The 25,344-nt window shown below is 41.0% G+C and overlaps 2 protein-coding genes across 17 annotated transcripts in view; one reads left to right on the top strand and one right to left on the bottom strand.

Annotated features, from left to right (window-relative positions):
• Positions 1–14,117, bottom strand: part of SYK (spleen associated tyrosine kinase) — a 121,053-nt gene extending 106,936 nt beyond the window's left edge. For 3 of the 15 annotated variants that reach the window (XM_055271993.2, XM_063636913.1, XM_063636911.1), the window contains exon 1: positions 10,917–11,079. The gene's annotated coding sequence lies outside the window, so the exon portion shown is untranslated. Of the gene's footprint in view, positions 1–10,916 lie in introns of all 15 variants that reach the window. The other 12 variants (XM_055271995.2, XM_055271992.2, XM_063636915.1 and 9 more) reach the window with 8 other exon arrangements.
• DIRAS2 (DIRAS family GTPase 2) overlaps positions 6,761–25,344 on the top strand; it is a 162,940-nt gene continuing 144,356 nt past the window's right edge. The window contains exon 1 of one of the 2 annotated variants that reach the window (XM_055271998.2): positions 6,761–10,884. The gene's annotated coding sequence lies outside the window, so the exon portion shown is untranslated. The remainder of the gene's footprint in view (positions 10,885–25,344) is intronic. The other variant, XM_063636923.1, reaches the window with a different exon arrangement.

Consider the following 25,344-nt stretch of genomic DNA (forward strand, 5'->3'; position numbering starts at 1 on the left):
GCATGCTGAGAATGCACTGACATTCTCACTCTAAAGCCTTCCTCCAAAAGTTCTGCAGAGTGGCAAACCTTAGGAGAATGTAAGTTTCCGTGGAAAGGACCGTTCGCAACAGAAAAACACGAGCCCTCTCTCTCTCAATCACACACACACACACACCCACACACACACACACACACACACACATCAAATGGGGAGGGGCCACTCTGGCCTGCCCAGTGTCTTTGCAGTCAAAGGCACACATAGCTGCCATTATACCCAGCATATAAATAAATCCCAATTTGGTGGAAACCTCGTCAGCCTTTAAAGATGTGTTTGTGTGCTATGAAATCCTGTGAACTAGCTGTCAAATGGTGGTCCTCATTCTTGGCTGCTGCACTGGGTGGGGTGGAGTAGGAGTGGCTTTTAGAAACATCTGAAGGCAGGCTGCACACCAGAGCACCCCGGTGTCCTTGGAGGTGGCCTGGGCTTCAGGACCTGAGTAACAGCAGGGTGCAAGCATGTTTGAGACCACGGCTGTACACCTTTGGGTGGGCTGCTGAACCTCTCAAAACCTCACTCTTCACTGGAGGACAGAATGGTGCCAGCAGTCATGATGCATGATGTGTTTCTAAGTTACTTCTCTTCATGGTCTCATCCTACTTACCCTTTCCCCCCAGGCAAACCTTATTATTATCATTTTTCTAAATTGAAAAAAGTACACACTCCTGATCGTTGTAAATACTGCAGGCACACTGGCACACTGAAGTAGGCAGAATAAAAATGTAAATTTCACCTTTTTCTCTAAACCAATTCTATTCCCCTCCCCACAAAACTGCTGTTCTTAATTTGGTGCTTACACTTCCAGATCATGCTACATATTTACATACACATGTGCACACACTGGATACAATATGTATAGGCAGAAATGCATGTATAAGTAGTAAACAACAATCCAATATCATTTAAATTATTATGTGCATGTGTGAGATTTTTAGTTTTTTTTTTTTTTTTTTTACTTATTATTATTTTTGAGACAGGGTCTTGCTCTGTCACCCAGGCTGGCGTGCAGTGGCATGATCTCGGCTCACTGCAGCCTTGACCTCTTGGACTCAAGCGATCCCCCCACCTCAGCCCCCCATGTAGCTGGGACTACAGGCGCACACCACCAGTTCAGGCTAATTTTTTTTTTTTTTTTTTTTTTGGTATTTGTCATAGAGGTGGGGTTTTGCCATATTGCCCAGGCTGGCTTCAAACTCCTCAAGCAATCCACCCACCTTGGCTTCCCAAAGTGCTGGAATTACAGGCGTGAGTCATTGCACCCAACCCAGCATGAGTTTTTTAAACAAATACAATGATATGTTACATCTTGCTTTTTCACTAGTAGAATTTGGACATTGTTATATTTGGTGTATGAAATAAATTCCACATTTTTTAGAAGACTGCATAGGATTCCAGCATATGAATCAACTGCACTTCCCTTAGTGATTTTTTTTGCTATTATAAAATAAATTGTTGCAATGAATATTTCTCCACTTTTATCAATTTATATGTGTAATAGATTCCTAAAAGTGAAATTGTTGAGTGAAAGCACCTGTGTTTTAAATTTTAAAAGATGTTACCAAACGGCCCTGTCAGCACCCACCTGTATTTTTTTCTTATTGATTTGAAAAAACTCACTGCGTATTAAAGCTATTGATGCTTTACCACAAGCATTGAAATTAAATATATCTTACCATTTTTTTCATTTATTTATATAGTTTTTCATTTTATGGGGATTTGCTTAAGATTTTAGGAAATCATACTTATCAACCTTGTGATGAGTATGAATATAAATTCATGTGTTTTATCACATTTAGACAGGCCTCTTCACAATTATTTTAAAACTCGCCTAAGTTTTCTTTTAATAGCTTTATTATTTCAATGCTATATTTTTATTCTTTGTTCAGCTTGGAATTTATTTTGATATTAAGAGCAAAGTTTTGTTTTTTTTTCCAAACGATTTGCAGTTTTCCCAAGACCATTCATCCATGGCCCTGCACCTCCCCCGCCTGGTGTGCAAAGCCTCCCTTGGACCCATGCCTGAATACTATCTGGGTCTGGGCTCTACTCCCCATAGCAGCTTCACTTTACAATTTTGTGGAGTTTGTCTCCTTTAACACCTTTATCTTACATTTCTTCCCTGAGTCTTCTCATAAGTCTCTCTCTCTTTAAGTTTTTGCACATCTAAAGTGAAAGAAACACTTTACCGTAAGTATTTTAATGTGCTTAATTGTGTTTGGTCTTCACACTGAGAGAGTTCTGGAATTATCTGTACAGCAGGCTCATTTCAGGGGCCTTAGACATCTCTCCATCTCCATATCTGGAGAGCTCCCTGGTGCTCTTGACGGCATCACAGAAAGGCCATCGTGGGGAGGCGCCAGTCTTCACTCACCCATTTGTTACAGGTTGAATTGTGTCCCCTCAAGTTCAAATGTTGATGTCCTAACTCCCTAAACCCTCTGAGTGTGACTTTATTTAAAGACAGGGTCTTTACAGCAGTGATTATGCACCATTGAAGTCCTTAGGGTGAGCCCTACTCCAATATGACTGGTGTCCTTACATGAAAAGGAGATCTGGACCCAGAGACAGGCACACAGGGAGCATGCCATGTGGAGCTGGAGATGGTCACCCGCAAGCCAAGGAGACGCCGGGAGCACATTCTCCTACCCAGCCCTTGGAAGGAGCCACCCTGGGACATCCTGACCTCAGTCTCTTTGGCTCAGAGTTGGGAGGCGACACATTGGGCTGTTCAAGCCGTTCAGCATGCAGTGCTTTGTTATGAAAGCCTGATCGGACTGAAACTCCATTCCTCCATAACAGACACTGACACAGCTTCCAGAGTCTTCTTAGAAGAAATAAGCTCTGGGGAATACCTTACACATAAGTCTTTGAAGACACTGCTGGCTTCTTCGAGGACATCATCCCTCACAAATACTTGCCTTTCTAGCATGAGTCCTTCTCCCCAGCTGCCAAGCTGCCTTTCCTTGACCAAATCATTGAAGTCGCACCTGCCTCGCAAACATTTCTATAACAGGAGGGAAACGGGTCTGAGATCTGTCCACACCTGTCCTCTCCCAACCCTCACGACAGCAACGCAGGCAGAGAGCAGCAGTTCTGCCCCGTAGCGGGACAGCCACAGACATGGAGGTCTGATGTGGGAAGCACAGAGACACTCACTGCTAGAGGCTCGGTGCTCACTTTCCACGAGGCTCTAGTTCACTCTGGATAGTAAATTTATCTCTGTGGAAGGAAGGCATGCATAAAAGCTTCAGCTCTTCTCACTTGAACCTCTCACTGGTTTGGGATTGTGTCTAATTCCTATTGTATATGCTTAACTTCTCAATGCAAAAGCCACAAAGATCAAAACAAGTTTTGTGTAACCATTGGTGATGAGTAAAATCGGCATGTCTGACACTGAGCCTGTGTCCTCCCTCTGCCTCTCCAGGCTTTCCTGAGCTGCTGACAGGACTCCAAACTTGCCCACCAATTAGGCAGGACAGCAGATCCTCTTTTACGCCTTATTAAAGTAGCGGATAGGGATTGATTCGAAACACCTAGTTTTGAGAGTTCTAATCCCAGCAGCATCACTCAGTGGTTGAACAAATCCCTTCACCTTTCTGAGCCCGTTTCTAATCGGGTTGAATTAGATGCTCTGCATATTTAAACAGGCTTCTAAGAAATCTATGAATTTGGACTCTCAGTATCCTAATAAGCAGGACAGACTTCATGACAGAGCTACAAGATCACCGGCAGTGATTTGGGGAACCTAACGCCAAGGTCTGCGATGCAGCCTGCTCTAGCCAGGCTCTTCCCCGTCACCCTCACTGTGAGTTCCTTCACATAGCCATGACCATCAGCTGATTGGTGTTGCTAACCAAAAGGAAGTGGTAGCCTTCCACCTCAAGCATATGCACAGCTATAAATGCAGAGAAGGGGAAGAAACATGAAAAACAGTATTACAGAAAATGAAGTCACAGCACGCTGAGGATCTGAGGAGATAGTCCATGAGTAGCTCGGCAATGAATGCTGTCCTTGAAAGGCATGAAGCAAGACAGGCTCACACTGAAAGGGGCAATCACAGTCCCCCAGTGCAGGCAGGCAGCAGTGTGGGGGGTGCAAGGTGGGAGAAGACCAAGGGTGGAGTGCCTTAGAAGTGACAGAAACCTGAGGGAGGAACAGGGAGGAGCGGGAGGACAGGGAAGAGCAGATGCTCCCCAGCTCCAAGAAAGCAGCAGAAGCCGCCTCGCAGGAAAAGACACGTGTGCGGCTTTGTTTGAATAGGGAAGGCGCGGCCACATCCACAAAGAACAGGGAGTTCCTGCCGCCCACACACCACACAGACCAGTTATGGGCCCATCCTGCCCTGTGCACATCCAGGTCTTGCCCTCCTCCTATCTCATGTGGGACAGGCTGCAAGAATGCAGCCTTAAAAGACTAACGCCTAGGGTACCTAAAAAAAAAAAACCAACACACACGTGGAAATACCCAGCATATCAGGAAAGCTGACAGCAGGAGAGAGAGGCGCCAAGCATGCAAGCAGATGAACTGATGCCCCGGGAGACAGGGGTAATGGTGGACTCAAACAAGTAATAAAATACACAGGAACCTAATACGTCACTTAAAAAAATCCCAAAGAAGTAATTACAATCCTTGGAAATTAACCACCTGCTTGCTAAAATAATCATAGGAAAACTAAGTGGATGGACTGAAGAAAAGGATGGACAGGGATGAAGGGCTTCCTTGAGATAAAGATTAACCTGATGGTTTCATGAAAACACAGTGCAAATAGCAAAGGAGAGGGAAAGAATGAAAAGAAAAAGTGCATTCATCGCAGCACTATTTATAATATCAAAAATCAGAAAAAAAATCGACATGCCTATTCTGGACTGTCATAAAAATTACAATAATCACTAAATATGGAGACCTCCCCGCACCCCAACATATTAATAAAAAGAAAGTTCCAGAGTGAAAACGGTATTAAGAAGATGTACACACCCCACCATTATATCTTCTGAAGACGTGCACACATGCACACATGAATGCACAGGACGAAAGAGGGGAGGTTAGAGCTCCAACTGCTCCCCCACAGTGGGACTGGGGGCAGGGCTAGGACTGAGGGTGGAGGTTAAGAAGGGCTTTTCTGTTGCTCGCTGTATCTGAATCCTGTACTAAAGGATATGTACTTGTGTATCAGTTATGCAATGGACAACTTTTCTAAAAGAAAATATTACAAAGTTTTCCCATCTTGGAGGTCAGAGAAACTAATTTTGGCAATTGTAGTTGCTCATCAAACCTATCTGGACGTGCCTTCCCTCTAAGACTGCAGGGCAGATTCCCAGAGTCAGCCCGCCTGGGAGAGGCTCTGACAGTTATGTCAGTTTTAACCACACACCAGGTACCGAGCACTGCAGGCACGGTCTCCATTAGGTATCACAGCGAAGCCCCCTGTGACTGCTTCATTTACAAAACCTTCAAGAAGATCTTACAAATAAAGAAGGGGGACTTGAACCCAATGGGGCCTCAGACCCTTACTCTCAACCAGTAGCTACAAAAATATTCAATAAATGTCACTTTGAGGCACTGTATCCACCACATAATTCATATATTGTTAGCATTTAAGATGAAAACAACCACAACATTCTGCCTCTACCAAGCAAAGCCTAAGGAGCTTGGTAAGGAGCAGCAAGAGGTCACGCAGTGTTTCCCAAAGAGGCTGTGGCAGAGCCAGCCCTGAAAGCCACTCTAAGAACAAACGCACTGCAGGGTGATGGAAGTGTAGGACCACTGGCTGAGACTGGCTCTCTTGGAGAATCTCTGTGCACGTTACCTGCACAAAGGCTCTGAAGATGCCCATGATATTTATCCCTGCTTGCTGCACTTTATTTCATCCAGCATTTCTCACGCTTACTTGAGCAAGCTTCCCCAGGAATTCCACTTAGCACTGCAGTGTCCACTTCAGGAATCAATCAAGGAAATCAAGGAGAAGGCCAGCAATCTGCTTAAAGTCTCATGGGATGTCCATTTCCACAAAAATAAACATTCTCATCACTCAGATAATAAAATGTTGGTGTCGTATCTAATACAAAAGTGACATTGACACTGACGTAAAACATAGATGCTAACTGTTAAAGTGGAGTTAAAAACCATCTTTCACTAAGCATGATTCAGAATGCACCCTGATGGAAGAAATCATAAAAGTTCTATGCTACAATAAATAAGTAACCATAGAATTAAAAAGCTCTGGAGAAATATTTTCAATAATTATGACAGTGGATTTACAACAGGTAAAATGTAGGTGAGTGTTAACAAGAGGCATATTAATGCCACAGATGGTACAACAAAGAGTATGATAAGCAATTTACATAAAACTTATTTGGTCAACAAATATTCCCCATAGGGCCGGGCACAGTGGATCATGCCTATAATCCCAGCACTTTGGGAGGCTGAGGCAAGAGGATTGCTTGGGCCCAGGAGTTTGAGACTAGCCTGGGCAACACAGCGAGAGCCCATCCCTACAAAAAAAAAAAGAAAAGAAAAATCCTACAACAAATACACCCCAAACATTCTTCAGGTATTACTGTATGTATAGCAAGACTGAAGAGCAACTGTTAGACAAGAAGAAGATGGAGGGTTCCAGAAAAAAAGAAAGAAAAATGGAACCGTGAGATTACTTGGTATATCTGACACTGTAGAAAATTGTGTCGATAGGGCTTTCATCTTTATGTCAGAAAGTTGGGAAGGAAATGATAATAGGCACAGTGCAAACTAAGAAAACACAAAAACAAAGCAAGGGTTTGCCCCAGGAAGAGCAAAAAGGGGTACAAGAAGGAAAATGGAATGATATACCTTGCTTTAGCAGTAAACTATATTTATATAACCATAATAAAATAAACCAAATAACTTCTTAACTTCAAATGAGAGAATAATTATCCTGGGACGGTGTGAGAAAGAGTGGAAGGTGATGGTGATCTAAAACTCCAAAGTCCTGAATTCTCAGTGTCAACAAACACTGTTTAAAATTAGTACACCAAAAAACTTTGAAAATATGCCAATCATAAGGAAATAGTGAGAATTCTAGAGGAAATAACTCAAAGCAGTACCTAAGGATGGGCAGAATGAAAAGAGGAACTCATTACAAATTAAAATTAAATAAAAAGAGAAATTAACTTAGGTCACACCAAAACATTTTCATGTCAACTCAACAGGAACTGATAGATGTAATATTAATAAACTACCAGGTTGACCAAGGGAAAATAAAGATTTATCAGTTAAGACAAACCAATGGAGGGGAGAAATGAAAGGTCATATGTTGAACATTCAAAAGCTACTTATAGTCAGGCAGAGTATACTTAAGTAAAGCAATATTTAAACTGTGGATATTCCTAAATCTCTGCCCTGGGCCCTCCTTCTGTTGAATTTACATTCTCTCCCCAGTTCACAGTATCCAGGTTGAGAGCCTCCCTCACCGTGCTCTGCAGACCTGCAGCTTGCCTGCAAGGTTTTCACTCGGGTCAAGACATCTCCCAGTCTGCATCCCAGGCTAGAAGCCCACTGTCTCCTCACACCTATGCTCCCTTCCAGAGCTCTAAGACAGCAGTGACTGGAAGCGCCTCTCCAGCTCAGAGCCAGGATCCCAGTTTCAGAGCTAGACGCCTCTGAGCAGAGGACCAGAAAGCTCACAGTACTCCTCAGTAATCCAGTCATCATCAACATTCTTAACTGTCCTCGCTTGCTCCACCACCATCTGCCTTTGGCCAGCTGCCAGAAATCAACACATGGTTTCCCAGAAAGAAAAGAATCAAGGGAGCCATTAGGATTTATTAAATGTACTATAACATAAACAAAATATTCTTTCTTTGTGTATGTTTGGTCTTGGCTAAATTCAACTGTCTTTAAGATTCCAGTTTAACCACCTTTTAAGAGACGTAGGGCAAAACTTGCACAATTGATTCATAAAGGAAAAAACAAAAAACCTCAAATTGATACAAGCTAATATTTGGTCAGATAAAATTATAAGCAAATAGAAAGTTTCCCTGATAACATCATATCAAAATGAATTAACTTTCCTAAAATTCAATCAGATTAGTTCTTAAAACATCTTCCCACAATCCCTCAGTAGAAAACCCTTTTTTCCTGGTGTTCAAATCCAACCTGTTCAAATCTAAGTAGAAGAGGAAGGTGATAAGACAAAAATCAGGCAATCTGATTATCATCTCTCGTTAGGACTCTGCCTTCTGATTTTAGTTGCTTTAGAAGAAAAAGTAATGCTCAACGTGTAGACTTCTAAAACAAAACAAATTCTTCCCCAAAGGCCTAAATTCCTGTTGTTGTTGTTGTTTTCTCCACCCAGTTACAGCTAAACCAATCCAGAAGTAGTGGAAAATGTTAAAACCAGCAAAGCAAGAGTAGAAAAGTCAGGGGGTAGCTGGAAAATCTATACAGGGAAAGTTGAGAAAGTAAAAATTAGCCATCACTTAGGCTTAGATAACTGACACAAACCCAGCTGGTTGCAAAGTTAACAGGAAATACTATTTCTTCCATGGACAGACTGCAGCTGTAAAGGGTGACAGTAACCCCTCCTGTAAGTAACTTCTGCTCTCTTTCTCTAAAATGGTAGACTGTCAGAAACTCTGCTGTTTGAAATTATATTACAAAGATGAGACATCCACTCTTACTTGAAGGACCTCTATTTTGATCGATTTGATTGAAAATTCAGTAAAATCTTGCTATTTAAGACTCCCTAAAGAGAGAGGAACTGCCCTTCTAATTACTGGAAAGTGTGAAGTATTGAGCAATATAAATGCACTTTGCTTTCAAAAGCAAACCATAATTCAATGGAGTCTAATACAGACTCAGTCCCTCAGCTCCACCTCTAAAAAGCTCTGAAAAGCAACACTTTTTTTTTTTTTTTGGTAAGTCTTAGAGAAGCTCTTGTAGTGATAACACCTGCTCTAAACGGACACACAGCTATTTATAGTCTTTCTTTATTCCACTTAGTGAGAATATTCATGTTCTTAAATGTAAAAGTGCAGAAATATTAATGCATGGAATTACAGGATTCTCTCCAGACTATATTGGAATGGCATGTAACCAGCACGGTCAACATGTATGTTTACCTTTCTAAATTCTGAGCAATGTCTTTCTCAATTCTGAAATTTAGATTCTAAATTTTAATTCCAAATTCTGAAAAAGCTTGAATTCCAAAATACGTCTTGGCACAAGCATACTGGATTATAACTATGGGCAAACAATGTGCTAAATAAGTGAAGTTCTACTAAGAAGTCTTCCATTAAAAAAAGCAGAGAGATTAGACCTGCATTTAGAATATTAAATAGGGGCCTAACAAAGATCAGGGTGATTCATTTCTAAAGTGCAAATCTAGAAATAAAATAACATTTCTACCAATTTCATCTCTCAGGAAAGATAAAGACCTAAAGTATACACCCCATTTTTATCCTAGCTTAAAACTTTCTAGTTATTAAGACTATTATAAAATCCTATTTTATATTTCACTTCAAATACAGAGGCTTTTAAAAAAAATCTTCCCACAATCCCTCAGTAGAAAAATCTCTTTTTTCCTAGTGTTCAAATCCAACCTGTTCAAATCCAAGGTAGAAGAGTAACAGGATAAGACACAAATCAAGTAATTTGATTATAATCTCTCATTCAAATACACTTTAAAGTGCACTTCAAATACAGGGGGTAATACAAATCAATTTCTGTTTTAATGCAAGAGTTTTCTAAATATGTTAAAACAAAAGTGCCATTCAGAACAAAAATGATTAGATAAAATAATTTCAACTGACAAAGATTTCTCACTTAAAACACTTAATAATTTACATGTATTTAAGCCTTTTTGAGCAAATATAATTCTATCTATGCACTGCTCGGACTTTCACTGGGGAGAAGGAGGACATCAATGTATTTAGTTGCATTTAATTAAAATGCTGCCTGTGTAAAGGCAATGAATTTGTCCCTACTAAGACAAAGAAGTCACATGCTAGAATCAATTCCATTTCTTCCAGGAACTCTCAGGGATTAAATGGTTCATTTTTTTTATTTTTAATACAAAGAATCAGATATGGCACAACATCTTCAACTCTTTTTTTTTTTTTTTTTACTACACGCTGCAATGCTTTGAACTCTACTTGAGTTCAACTGAATCTTTGCTAAGTCAGGCAAAACTCATAAAATATTTTGCAACACTGTTTCTAAAGTAAAAGAAGATTCAAACTCTCACTTCTCCAATTGTCTTTCTAGTCCTTGAACATTCAAACAAAAGAATGGCTTGCATTTGTATAGTTTTTAGGTGGGCTTAAAAGTTTTGGACCCACATTGCCAAAACCAGACAAACAGACAAAAAGAAACCCTTAACTAACTCAAATTTACATTTTACTACATAAAACTTTCTTGCTCTCCAAGTTCATTGGCTAAGTAAATTATTTGACAATGAAAATGTATCCACAAGAGTAATTATGCTAAATTTTAGTAGTGGTTCAGAAAGTTTGGTGTTTGAATGCAACTACTGTTTCTTTCTGTAGTAGAAGATTTGTCTAAGCTCATAAGACGTCTGGACATTTCTACTTTGAGTAACTTCGATAAACACTGCGGCATTTTCCAGTGGATTCGTGTAAATGGCCAAAGGAAAATGTTCTAGCTCCAAGCTCAAATTCCTCGCGCTGTGCCTGATCCCAGTCTCGCGTCTCCCGAGGGCCGGGCCGCAACCGCACTTTCCGCGCTCCCTGAGGGCCTGGCCGCCCTGGGTTGTGGGTTGTCCACCTCACTGCCCGCACGGTCTGACCTCTGTCCCCTCCGCTGAGGCCTGAGCCCCTCTCTCCCGGCTCAGCTTCTGGATCCTGAGCGCCGGTAAGTTCAGGAGCGAAGCTGGCGGAACCCACCTGTATTTATTCACATGGTTTCAGCACTTTTACCTCGGCCGGTGAAGGCCTTGCGGGCACCTACCCGGTGTGACTGGGTACACAAGAAAGGCCGAACAAGAAAGGGCATGAACGCAGCGCGTAGTCCCGCGTAACCTCCTCTCCTTACCAGAAAGTTCCGGCCGGGGAAGGGAAGCGGCCACACCTACTTGAGCCAGGTGAGGCGAGGGCGGTCGCAGCGCGGGGCAACGCGCTCCTTCTCGCTCTCCCGCCGCCGGGGTGGCCTCAGCCGCCGGGCCCGCGGCTCTTCCTCATTTTGGGCAACTTCCTTAACGCGCCCGGGCAGGCGGCCCGCACTTCCTCCCAGTGTCGCGCCCCGCCGCCCTGGCCCGCCCTGCTGACCGCGCCCATGAGCCTGGAGCTAGGCGGGCACCGGCTGGAGCGCCGGGCGAGGCCCGCGGAATCGGTCCTGGCGGCGGCAGTGCAGAGGAGCCCGGGTGGGGCGCGCCGCTCTCCTCCCGCCGGGAAAGGGCCCTTCGCAGGCAGAGAAGGTGGGACTGCCCGGGACATGGACCGCATCGGTCCCCCTCCTCCCCGCCAGCGCGGTGGCTTCTGTGACTGCCCAGGACCCACAGACACCCAGCGGCCCTTTCCTTTTGCTGTGTAGTGCTGGGGAAGAGACTCCACTGCAAGGCATATTCCCTGGGGAGTGTATCTGGGTCACCAAGCCAACAAGCTCCAAGCTACTGTGCTGGAGCCCTAGGGAGGCCTGGGTAGTGCTGAGAGGGATCCTGTAGGTGAACACCAGACTTCACGGCGCACTAGTGGGCAATGGGGCACGCTGCTTCTGAAGGCTTTAATTATTACAAAAGTCTTTGCTTCCTTCTTACCATGACGGCTCTGATGTCCACAACCAAATAAATTAAACGTATAGTCCTAAAAATTGTTTTGAGATACCTGCCTGATACCCTTCTCCCAACCCATCTCCCTTTCCCTGTTGGACATTCCTCTTTAAAATGTTCCCACAAAACGGTATCCAGACCTTCTTGATAACACTGGTTGGCAGTGCCTGTTTTAAAAAGCTTTACCCTAAGCCAAAATGCGAGAAGCAAAATATATATATATATAATGTGCTGGATTGTAACTGCCATGGAGAAAATATAGGCATGGGACTATTTACACTTATTGGAGCCCTCAGCCTTTTCTGCTTCCAGTGTTATTGGATTTTCATTCATTTTTGCCATTATTTTTTCTAAACCTGTTAAAAGAAAATTTCAGCCGAATTAAATTTAAAGCAGTTTAATTGAGCAATGAATGATTTGCCAATGGGGCAGCTTCCAGAATCACAGCGGATTCAGAGACTCCAGGGATGCCTCATGGTCAGAACAAATTTATAGAAAAAAAAAAAAAGGGAAGATATGAACAGAAATCGGAAGTGAGGGAGAGAAACAGCTGGATTGGTTACAAGTTGGTGTTTGCCGTATTTGAACACAGTTTGAACACTCAGCAGTGTGTGAGTGGTTGAAGTATGGCGGCTGGGGTTACAGGCACGTACTCCAGCTATTGTTACAGGCACGTACTCCAAAGTTAGATTTTCAATCTTGTCTGCCTATTAAGCTAGGTTACAGTTCATCCACAAGGACTCAAATTTAGAAGTATGGGGTCCTTCTCAGGCCATACTTAGTTTGCTTTAACAATTCCCCTCTTTTGGTCATTTTCTCAAATGAGAAATTGAGAAATGACCAATTTCTCAATTGAGAATTGAGAAAATGACCAAAACTTTAGTCATTGATGTCACTGTCACCATTGTAAATGCACTTATATGGTCTTGAAACCCACAGGGAAACAGTAGAACAGTGGGTTTTGCAAGGAGGGAACAAGGAGTGGGTAGAGGGTAACTCCTTATGCTGGAATGTCCTGTTTGCTGGTGAAAAACAAAACCTGGTCTGTTCGGGGCACATTTAGCACAAGCAGCTCCAGTTTGGTTCAGTTTGGTCTGTTGGGGCCTAGTGCATGAGCTCAGCCCAAAACAATGGCCTCCCATAATTTTATTTAATAAAATTCCCCCTTTTCGTTCAGGTTCTCACTTCAGTGAGAGTGTGACGAAAACTTAGGCTTAGCACCTCTCTAAGTTTTCATCATTTCAAATTTCCAGTCTCAGCATGTCCTTCATAGGTTATGGTGTCCTCATAGTTGCACATTTCTTTCAGCTTTTGTCATTCCAGTTGAAGAGAGATCATTTTGGCATTCTAGAGATGGCTGTGTGCAAACATTTAAAACCTTTGAGAGAATACAGTGCACCAGGGAGACTACTATTGTGACTACCAAGAGGATAATACCAAGTGTTTAGAGTATAGGATGCCCATAAACCAAACCACCTAGAATCAAATAGATCAAAGAATAAGTTAAAGAGTGTACTCACTTAACTAGGTGGTCTTTTCATTTATCCCCTACGACCAAATCTCTATAATACCCGATGTATTTCTTCATAGACCACAAGTGCCAGTAGCTGCGTAGATACTTCTCTGTTTAGCCAATTCTACTATTTAGCACAACTTTCACAAGAGAATTTAAAATATGTTGTGTAACCATAGCTTTCACAGGAGGATCTGCTATAGGGCCTATCATGAGTGATACATTTCTAATCATTGCCTCTTTTACTTCAAACCATGGAAAAAGGACCTAACAAATGATGCTTTTTTTTTTTTTTTCTTGAGATAGAGTCTTACTCTGTCACCCAGGCTGGAGTGCAGTGGTGTGATCTCCGCTCACTGCACTCCGCCTCCTGGGTTTAAGCAGTTCTCCTGCCTCAGCATCCTGAGTAGCTGGGATTACAGGTGCCCACCACTATGTCCGGGTAATTTTTGTATTTTTAGTAGAGATGGGGTTTCACCATATTGGCCAGGCTGGTCTTGGACTCCTGACCTCAGGTGATCCACCGGCCTCAGCCTCCCAAAGTGCTGGGATTACAGGCGGGAGCCATTGTGCCTGGCCAAATGATGCCTTTTAGAAGAGTGAAGGCCTTCTGGCAATGTTCTCTTTGACCCATGATGTGGGTAAAGAGAAGTGAATCCATGTCCATTGCTGACTGATTATGAGGCGATGTATGTGCCATTAAAGTTTCTCACCAGCAAGAGGCCTTCATCTTTTCTCTATCAAAGTATGAGGTAATCCATGTATAAGCCTGGCTGAAAAAACCTTCACAAATAAAAGTATACCCCATAAGTGCACACAACAGACCCCCTTTTCATTTCTATTATTCATACAGGCATAAATAAGGAAAAATGATTCAAAGATAAGAGTCTCATGATAGTAGAAGCCTTGATCCATGACCTTGGGAAAAGCTGCTCACATCAAGGCTGCCATCTTCTTCTCAGGAGAAATTTCCCTGGTTAGATTTACCTTAAGGGTTCCAGTGGGTGTACAGTTTCAAGAGCATGGAGGGACCCTTCTCAGCTGTGACATTATGAACCTAAAGTTAAAGGTCCTGAAGCTTTGCTGTAGTGTGGATGGCAAGAACAATCTTTCTTTGATGTTCTCAGAAGATTCAATCTTTGAGGTCTAGATTGTGAAATGATCAGTTGTCCTCAGTGAACCATAAAAAGCTTTTTTTACCTGGTGAAAATACCCTGTAGCATAACAATCTACTGTTATAACATCCGCTCTCTTGCATGGGAGAGCTTTTATACAACCAAAAAACATGCATTGAAAATGACAATTGAATAGAAATCCGTTTATAAAATGTTTAAATGGCCCATCAGGTAACCAAACATACCTGAAGCTTTGATTGTCTTCCCAGGAATATGGATTTAACACACCAAACATTGGTTATAAACTTTATAAGTCACCATACCAATATATTTAATTTGAATTATTTTATCTTTTCCATGATGAGTCATGGAATGCAGAACTTTTTTTTTTTTTTTTTTTTTTTTTTTTGAGACGGAGTCTCGCTTTTTCACCCAGGCTGGAGTGCAGTGGCATGATCTCGGCTCACTGCAAGCGCTGCCTCCCAGGTTCACGCCATTCTCCTGCCTCAGCCTCTCCGAGTAGCTGGGACTACAGGCGCCCGCCACCACGCCCGGCTAATTTTTTGTATTTTTAGTAGAGACGGGGTTTCACCGTGGTCTCGATCTCCTGACCTCGTGATCCGCCCGCCTCGGCCTCCCAAAGTGCTGGGATTACAAGCGTGAGCCACCGCGCCCGGCCATGCAGAACTTTTAATAACAATAAGGACTCTGGAAGGACAAGGTGGCTGTCCTGGTTCTCCATGAGTCCATGCTTAACACTGAACTCATGTCCTCTCGAATACCAGTTGTTTGTCCAATTTAGGTGCATAACACTGGTAACTGATGGATTATCATAGGTAATTTGACTTAGACCAGGGAGTTGATTCAAATTGTATATCTGAACAGTTTTAGTATTCACTTATTTAGCATGAAAATCTGGCAAAGTATTTTCTTGGTATTTAATTAATTTTTGTTCTACTTGGGTTAGCAGTTTTATAAACCAGTCAGTCTTTTTATTAAAGTTTCAGGAATTCTTACCCAGTCCAATTCTTGTGGAATTGGAGAATTCACGTGGAATTCTTACCCATGATATGATATTAAAGTAATTAGAAACTTGTACTTAAGAGTGATTTTCAGGGTCCTTTCCATCCTTTCATGAACCTCCTAAAAGAAACCATATTCTAGGATTTTGCATGCTTGTGAGATTTCCAGAAACTGCATCAGCATTATGCAATTAACTGTGGAAATGATTTTAAATAGTCATAGTTAAAGACACAGTTGACAAGGAAATTTGGTCATTTCTGTGGTCTATAATAAATTAACATATTAATAATAACTATAATTATGATTGGTAGCATATACTGAGACATATGAGAATTTTAGGAATCCCATACAATTTTGGAACATATTGATCTCATACACGAAAGTATAACGTGAAGAAGGTTAAATATTATCCTTTATTTTGACAATGCTTCCCATGTAACTGAACATGTCAGACAGCCCTGTTTAGCTCTTTTGGATGCTTCAGGGACCCTCTGTAGCCTCCCAAAGTTACAGGTCAGAAAAGACAATTGTGAAGCTGAAATTTGATTTTGGGAAGCCTATTAAATATGTTAAAGGTTTAAAACATTTGATATTATGAAATAGAATTCCAGGTTACCATGTCATTCATTTAGCCAAAATGATGACTCAAAAATTTTAAAAACACAAAAACCTTTACTGATTGATAGACGGACGGAAGACTTAGCTTTCCAAGCATCTGTCTCTTATCTTTCCTGACCTTTTTTCAGTAGTTTATTCAAAAGACAAACAAAAATCTGTCATTATCGTTTAATATTATAGGAAAATCATGTTTAAGAGAGAAAGTCAAATTTCACTCTTGCATTAGTGTTCTATTAATGTCAACTCAAATTTTTTGTTTGTTTGTTTTTGAGACAGAGTCTCACTCTGTCACCCAGGCTGGAGTGCAGTGGCGTAATCTCGGCTCACTGCAACCTCTGCCTCCTGGGTTCAAGTGCTTCTCCTGCCTCAGCCTCCCAGGCAGCTGAGACTACAGATGTGTGCCACCACACCTGGCTAATTTTTGTATTTTTAGTAGAGATGGGGTTTTGTCACGTCAGCCAAGCTGGTCTTGAAATCTTGACCTCAAGTAATCCACCCACCTTGGCCTCCCAAAGTGCTGGGATTACAGGCGTGAGACACCACACTCAGGCCCAATTTTTAATAAAACCTTGTAGACAAGTCTATCAATCTTAATCAGTTTGACTGTAAGGTGAGAGTCTCATGAACCTTTTATAACGCTTCATAATTTTTGTGAAAGAGCAGATCAGTGTTACAGAAAAACTTAATACCCCTTTAACTTTAGCCAATGTCCCCACAGAATTTCTTTTTACAAGATTAATTTGTCATGAACCTTCCACAACTTGTTCAAACCTTTACCTTTATCTTACCTAATTTTAAACAATCCTTTAACCTGATAAATTAGGCAAAAATTTACATTCCCATGCCTTTTTATAATCTTTTACCAAAGACATACTTAACTCTCCTTACACACATTACTGAAAGGACTATGTTTTCAGTAGTCTGAATCACATGTGATAATGGTAACTCTTAGCACTTTTACTTTTGGTGCATAAATTCTTTCACGAATCTTTTCATGACTTACACAGACCATCTATGACATGCTTAGACTTTCTGACTTGTCCTAAACTTCCCTTTTTTTAAACAACCAGTTATTTTACTTTAGGACAAGAATTTACCATACAAGATTCTTTCTTCTATAAAGTCTCTTTTCTTTGTAACCTTCTTTGCATAGCTAGGGGACATGGCTAATTCCACATGTCTCCAAGCCTTATCTAGAATCTGATGCTCCAAAGTAGGTAAACTGAACAATTTTCAAAAGTCAAAGAAGCCGTTTATGACCTTAAAGCATTTAGCAAACCTAATATCTGACCTGTATAATTTAGACCAAATGTTTATATTTTGCCAATAATCTTTAAAGCTGTTTTTATTTCCCAAAGATTACTAAAGTTATGTCAACTAAAATACAATACAGTTTTTATTTTTCTTTCAAAATATTTGATTTAAGCACTTATTTTTCTTTATGCCAATTATTTAGAGCTCTTTTATATAAACATCACACACACAACACATATGTGATTACACACACAGATGGAACAAGGTCCATTAGTTGCAATATTTTTTATTTACTAGTTTCTAAGTTTCTTAATTGGATTACTGGACTTAGGGTGGAGTCATTTTATTTTTTTTTTTTTTTGAGACAGAGTCTCGCTCTGTTGTCCAGCCTGGAGTGCAGTGGCACGATCTCAGCTCACTGCAGGCTCTGCCTCCTGGGCTCATGCTGTTCTCCTGCCTCAGTCTCCCAAGTAGCTGGGACTATGGGTGCCTGCCACCATACCCGGCTAATTTTTTGTATTTTTAGTAGAGACAGCATTTCACTGTGTTAACCAGGATGGTCTTGATCTCCTGACCTTGTGATCTGCCCACCTTGGCCTCCCAAAGCACTGGGATTACAGGTGTGAGCCACTGCGCCCTGCCAGGGTGGAGTCCTTTTAAATCTCTTATTATTTTACTTTAGCCACACCAAGCTGCCAATATTTCTGGCTTTTTAACTTTACCAAATGTAACCTCCCAGGTGCTCAGAGAAATGAAAATTCAATACAGTTTGTGGAGGGGAAGAGAATAGAATCAACAAACAGTAAAGGTCATGCAGATATCAAACCAGAAAGGACTCATTCCCTAAGCTGGGAGTGAAATCCCAGCTGCCACTGTAAAAGGACAAAACTTTAGCTACTGAGCTATAGCACTGGGCAGTCTCCATTGCCCTTCCCAGGAGTCTAGAGTAGTTAATATTGAGCAAAGGCTTTTAACTACTCAAGATAATTTTTAAAGTCAACTATGACACAAGCCCTAAAATACCTCTTCCCTGGAAGGTGGAGACCAAGAGAAAGTATCACCACGTGGCTACAAGGTCAAGCTCCCAAAGACATAACTGACCAGTTTGCTGGGCCATCTTGAATGGTGGGCTCATAGGTTTCCCTAGGCCTGCATTCTGTCCTAAGGTATCCCTCTTTATGACAGAATGATACAGAAAGACGAATTCATAGCACAAACTACACTAGATTTGCCGCAGCTTAAGACTAGCCTCAGAATTCTTTTTTGCATTAATCAAAACTTTACAGAGGAGAAAAACAGTTTTTTTTTTGTTGTTGTTGTTTTTACCATTCATTCAAATGGTTTGTAGAGAGAGAGATAGAAAGAGGCCAGAAGTCTGCTGATAAGAAATTCTTACCCTTTTGCAGACATGCCAGACTTCTGGGTTCCCTTTCCCTAGTGAGCAACCCTAGTGACCCAGTTTGCCATACCATAGCCCTGGGGGCCAAGTTGCAACACAAAAGAAAATATTTTTTTCCTTTTTTTAATGGACTTCAGTGCACTGTTATTCATTTGGAATGTTCCCCTATAAGTTATCTTTAGTAACATTTTGCCATTTTTGTAAGACTCACTGTTTCCTGGGCCTAATGTATAAGCTGGAAGGAACTCAGTTTTCCAGGAATTAAGGATCCCATTTTTACCTAAAATATTGGCTTTGCTGTCAGGTTTCCTTGATTACTTTAGCCAAAGATTTTTTCCTGCCTAAGCATGCAAGAAAAATGAAACAAAGGAGTAGAACACAAAAATCCCTGCAAATTTCCAAAAGACAAATTTTACAACCCCTGCAATATTACCATTTACTACCTGTTTCTTTTTGATCCAGTCAGATGTAAGCGGCCTCTAACTAGATCCAAGCCAGTTAATTACCAGATCAAATCCTATCCTAGATCCAGTCCAGTTTCTGTCATGATTTCCAAACCCAGTTTGGAACAGAAATTTGCTTGAAGAAACTTGGAGAGCTCAAAACACAAATCTATGGCACTCCAACATTCGAGAGAGAAATTACTAGGATCCCTAGCTGATCTGAGAGATCAAGGGACACAAGTGGCTCCTGCAGGTACCTTGCTTGTTCACTCAGTGCTTCTGGGGGTTGTTAGAAGCTCTACTTTGGGCCCCACTTCTGACACCATCTGTTAAAAAAAGAAAAACTTCAGCTGAATTTAACTTTAGGCAGTTTAATTGAGCAATGAATGATTCATGAATTGGGCAGCCCCTAGAATCACAGCAGATTCAGAGACTCCAGGAATGCCTCATGTTCAGAACATATTTATAGACAAAAAAGGGAAGTGACATACAGAAATTGGAGGTAAGGCAGAGAAACAACTGGATTGGTTACAGGTTGGCTTTTGCCTTCTTTGAACACAGTTTGAACACTCAGCAGTGTGTGAGTGGTTGAAGTATGGCCATTGGGATTGGCCAAGACTCAGCTATTGTTACAGGCACATACTCCTAAATTAGGTTTTCAATCTTGTCTGCCTATTAAGCTAGGTTACAGTTCATCTGCAAGGATGCAAATATAGAATATAGAGTTCTTCTCAGATCATACTTAGGTTGCTTTAACAAACCTAAATGGAAGAGTTTGATAATGGTTATATTTGCTTATCATTGGACTTAATTTTGCTTCAACTACCTGACAAAATAGCCATTGTTCCTGAGATGGAGCCTGCAGAATGTCTACAGGTGGTTTTCAGAGTTGTCAGCATTATTGGAGATGAACACTAGGGGACCAGTGTGTACAAAGCAAACCCAGCCTGTGCAAAGATTGCAGTTTTCTCAGGCTTTCACCTGATAGGAATGAGGGGGAAATTCTAGATCCATCTCCAACCTCCTCCCTTTATACTGCTGTGGTCCTTCCCTGCTTTGAGTCACCTTCTGCATTACTTAGTAACATGTAGTAATTTTTTTTTTTGAGACGGAGTCTCACTCTGTTGCCCAGGCTGGAGTGCAGTGGCCTGATCATCTCAGCTCACTGCAAGCTCCACCTCCTGGGTTCACGCCGTTCTCCTGCCTCAGCCTCCCGAGTAGCTGGGACTACAGGTGCCCACCACCACGCCCGGCTAAATTTTTGTATTTTTAGTAGAGATGGGGTTTCACCGTGTTAGCCAGGATGGTCTCAATCTCCTGACCTCGTGATCCGCCTGCCTCGGCCTCCCAAAGTGCTGGGATTACAGGTGTGAGCCACCATGCCTAGCCTAAAAGATGCTTCACATTATGTATCATCAGGGAAATGCAAATGAAGACAATAAGATATCAGTATGGCCCAAATCTGGAACACTGACCACAGTGAACACTAGTGAGGATGTGAAGCAATAGAAATACTCATTCATTGCTGTTGTGAATGCAAGATGGTACAGCCACTGTGGAAGACAGTTTGGCAGTTTCTTATGAAACTAAACATCCTCTTACAACATGAGTAATTGTAAGAGGATTGTGCTTCTTGGTATTTACCCAAAGTAGTTGGTATTTACCCAAAGTAATACCCAGTAACTGTGCTTCTTGGTATTTACCCAAAGGAGTTCAAACCTTATGTTCACACAAAAACCTGCACACAAATGTTTACACTAGCTTTATTTACTAAGTTTATTGCCAAAACTTGGACACAAACAAGATGTCATTCAGTAAGTGAATGGATATACAAACTGTTGTACATCAGTGTAATGGAATATTATTCCACACTAAAATGAAATGCACTGCACTAGCAAGTTATGAAAAGAAATGGATGAAATCTAAATGCATATTACTAAGTCAAAGAAGCCCTCTGAAAAGGCTACATGCTATATAATTTCAACAGGTGATATTCTGGAAAGAGCAAAGCTATCTGGATAGTAAAAAGATCAGTGGCTGCCATGGGCTGGTGGGGAGGGCAGGATGAATAGAAGAAGCACAGAGGTTTTTTAGGGCTGTGAAAGTACGCTGTATATTACAATGGTGGATACACAACGTTATACATTTGTTAAACACCATACAATATACAACACCAAGAGGGAACCTCAATGTAAACTTTGGGCTTTGGGTGATTATGTTGTGTCAAAGTAGGTTCATCAATTGTAACAAATGTACCAGTCTGGTGGGGCTGTTGATAATGGCAAAGGCTGTGCATGTGTGGGGTCAGTGGGTATATGGGAAACCTCTGTACCTGCCTCTCATTTTTAGTGTGAACCTAAAACTGCTCTAAAAAATAGTGTTTAATTTAAAAAAATAGTTTTTTTGGTAACAGTGGCAAGTATTCCTAATAGGCAATCCCTTAAATGAATAAAAGTACAAAGGAAATAGAAACATCCCAAATTCCAGACATAATCATCATTACCATTAGGTGACCATTACAAAATTATCTTTTTCTATATATACACATGGCAATAGATATAAAAATGGGCATCATTTTAAATATAATACATTTATTATACATTTTATCCATATTAAATGTGATATTTAATTCTACTTAAATTTAACAGAATAAAAAATTCTGAAATGGGATCTAAAGAATTGCTGATTTTATAGAAATGATTCTTTACCACAAATGTATCATTTCTGGAGTGATCTCACTTTGATTAAAGGAAAAGAAAAGTGACAATAGTAAGTAGTTTAGTCATTTCTTCTAAACCATGAGCTTTCATTTCAGACAGTATCAGTAACTCTGCTATGATACATGAACCAATTACCTCTCTCACTCCACCTCAGCTCACCTCTCACATTTTCCTAGTTATATGAGTTTTACATAGTTAAGTTTAAAAATTTTGATTTTTGTAACCATAAACCCTCAGTGGTCCCTTCTTAGTTCTCCATTTAAAAGGATGCCATATGCACCTCCAGACCTTTCTACCACCATATCTCATTCCTACTTTCTTTGTTGATGAGCTGGATGGACTCTATAAAGATGTGATCCCACATGCTGCATCTATCAATGCTCTCCACTTTCAGGATGTTATTCTGTTACTGTTGTATTTCAGTGACATCAAGGTGGGCACATTGTGTCTCCATCCTACTTCCCTTTGGCCTAGACTCAGTTGATTTTCCTCCCTTGCCCTTTTGGCATTGAATGTTGTTTTGGAGAAATGTGAGAATAGCCAGTCCTTTGCCCTCTTTTAGGTGACTTGCTCTTCTTTCCAGGTTGCTGAAGGAACCTTTCTTTAACTGAGATATTAAGAAACTTGACAAAGATATATACTCATACAGATCAACCAGCATCTTTTATTTCTTTTTCTTTTTCTTTTTTTGAGATGGAATTTCACTCTTGTTGCCCAGGCTGGTGTGCAATGGCGCAATCTTGGCTCACTGCAACCTCTGCCTCCTGGGTTCAAGCAATTCTCCTGCCTCAGCCTCCTGAGTAGCTGGGATTACAGGTGCCCGCCACCACGCCCAGCTAATTTTTTGTATTTTTAGTAGAGATAGAGTTTCACCATGTTGGCCAGGCTGGTCTCAAACTCCTGACCTCAGGTGATCATCCTGCCTTGGCCTCCCAAAGTGATGGCATGAGCCACCGCACCCGGCCATCTTTTATTTCTTAAACACAATGCACTCTTTAATGCACCTCATAATTACCCAAAGCCCAAAGTTTACATTGAGGTTCCCTCTTGGTGTTGTATATTGTATGGCATTTAACAAATGTATAATGCTATGTATCCACCATTGTAATGCACAGATTTAGATCTTCATTCAAAGAATTTTTTCTTGTGTGATTTTAAATACCTTTTTATTTGTTAAGTTCTTCTCTTCAAGGATATTAATTAACTTCTTATCATCTATGTCTATTATCTTTTCTCTGATTATAGTAATCTACTTTTTTTTTTCTTCCTGGTTCACAGTGATTTTCTCTCTCTTCCTTTCTTTTTTTTCAGGAACTAAATGTTTAGCTAGGTCTGCTTTATTTCTTGTTATTTCTAATTTACCTGTAGGTAGGTTTATTGGTCCTCAAATTATTTCTGTATCTCTAGTTCTGTCTATCTCACTCTTTTTAGTTATTTTCTCTTGGTTATTCAATCGGTTCTTGAGTTTTTTAAAAAACTGAATTCAGGCTCTTATCAAATTTTGTAGCCTGTGCACTTAAAAATTCTTTCAGACTGGATGTTATTTTTAATTTGTGCATGTTATTTTCTTTTAAGGTTTGCATAGCTGCTAGTTTATTGATTTTATCTTGTCCACACTTGGCAGCTTTCTTCAGACTTTTCACTTTGCTCTGCCCCTTTGTGTGTGGCAGCTCCTAAATCCTCATGTCAGAGCCTTTTCTTACCCCTTTTCTAGATTACATTTGACGGCTTAATATTCCTTTTGAGCTTGATTTTCTATAGCCTTTGAGTGTGGGAATGGTGGGGGTGGGCTTAGCTGGAGTTGTGTTGCACGAACTGGGCCCCTCCTTCCAATGTGAGACTGTGAGGAACATGTAGGCTTCACACTTCATTGAGGGAGGGAGAAGGCTGAGCTTACTCTGTCCATCGAGGGCAGGGGGCATCTGTGAGTTTCAGCTCGTTCCCCCAATTAATGTGGGTCCTTGGAGTCCTAACACTCTGACAAAATCATGCCACATTGCTGCCATTTCCTTTTGCACTAACCTCCACTGCAGCCATTTTCACTACCCCACAGTCAAAAATGAGAAAAACTAAGGATAAACAATGGCCCCTTCTTCTTCTCTCAAGATTTGAGTGAAAATTGTCAGGATTTTGTAGACGCACAATATTTGGTTTCTGGGAGGTTGGAGTGTGGCCTCATTGTGATACTCTCAAACTTCTGGTTTTTATATGAGCCAGTGCTTTTCAAAGTGCATTTTGTTAAGCGGTTCTCCTTTTCTTGTTTGGTTACCACTTGTAACTTTGGCATTTTTGTTTCTTCCTGCTTCCCTTTTTTCTTGAGGGAAAGATGAGGAAAGTAAGGATTCTTTTCTTCTAGATAGTGAGGACTTGATATTCTGTAAATGTTTCACTATGTTCTTTCAGAATGTAATGCCCCACATGTTTTTTACGATAGAATATACATTGTACTTTCTTTTTTGAGACAGAGTCTTATTCTGTCACTCAGACTGGAGTGCAGTGGCGCAATCACAGCTCACTGCAGCCTTGGCTTCCTTGGCTCAAGTGATTCCCCCACCTCAGCCTCCTGAGTAGCTGGGACTTTTTGTATTTTTAGTAGAGATGGGGTTTTACCACGTTGCCAGGCTGGTCTCAAACTCCTGGACTCATGTGATTGCACATTTTAATATTTAGAATGTAAGGTCCTCATTTTTGTCTCTTCCAAGTTAAAAAAATACACAAGTTACACATGATATATCTGTTAAGGTGCTTTAGGTTGCAAGTAAAAGAAAAACCAACTCCACGTATTGAAATAATACACTTTTATTGACACACAAAGGAGAATATTGCATAGTTAGGACAGCATCAGGTGTGTTTTTATGCATATTATGTTAAATTGAGATAAAATTCATTATTTTCATATGTAGGTATACCTTTAAAAAAAAAGTAACAACCCTATTGTGTCCTATGAAGGGAAGTTAATTTTGATAGACCAGCATGATGGAGGTGAGTGGCTTAGCTCAGTGATTTTCACCTTCTGATCACATTCATCCAGCTGCCGAAATGACACAGGATGTAGCCAGAAGAACAACTTCCTTCTGCTGGTATTCCCTAGCCAATTCAACCAGATATAAAAGTGGCTTTTCACCTACAAATGGTAAACTTCCTCATTTTTGTTTTGTTAGTAATCTTTTGAACAAACAAAAGAGAAAAGTTACTTGAAGACCAAAGATAGTGTCTGAAGTGTGATCACATGTGTTTAAACCCAGTAGTAGGTGCACTGGCCACGGGTCGGGAAGCATGGCCTATAGTAGTCTCAGCTCTGCTACTTTTGTAGGTGTGCAGCTCTGAGCAAGTCAAGTTTCCTCTGTGTACCTGATTCCTTATTTTTTTGTGAAATTCAAGGCAGCAAACAATTCAATTCAATAATTGAATTAGGGTCCTTTACTTGCCAGACATGACCCAAGCCACTGGAGATTCAAAAGG

Source organism: Symphalangus syndactylus, chromosome 3 (genome assembly GCF_028878055.3).
Source record: "Symphalangus syndactylus isolate Jambi chromosome 3, NHGRI_mSymSyn1-v2.1_pri, whole genome shotgun sequence".
NCBI lineage: Eukaryota > Metazoa > Chordata > Mammalia > Primates > Hylobatidae > Symphalangus > Symphalangus syndactylus.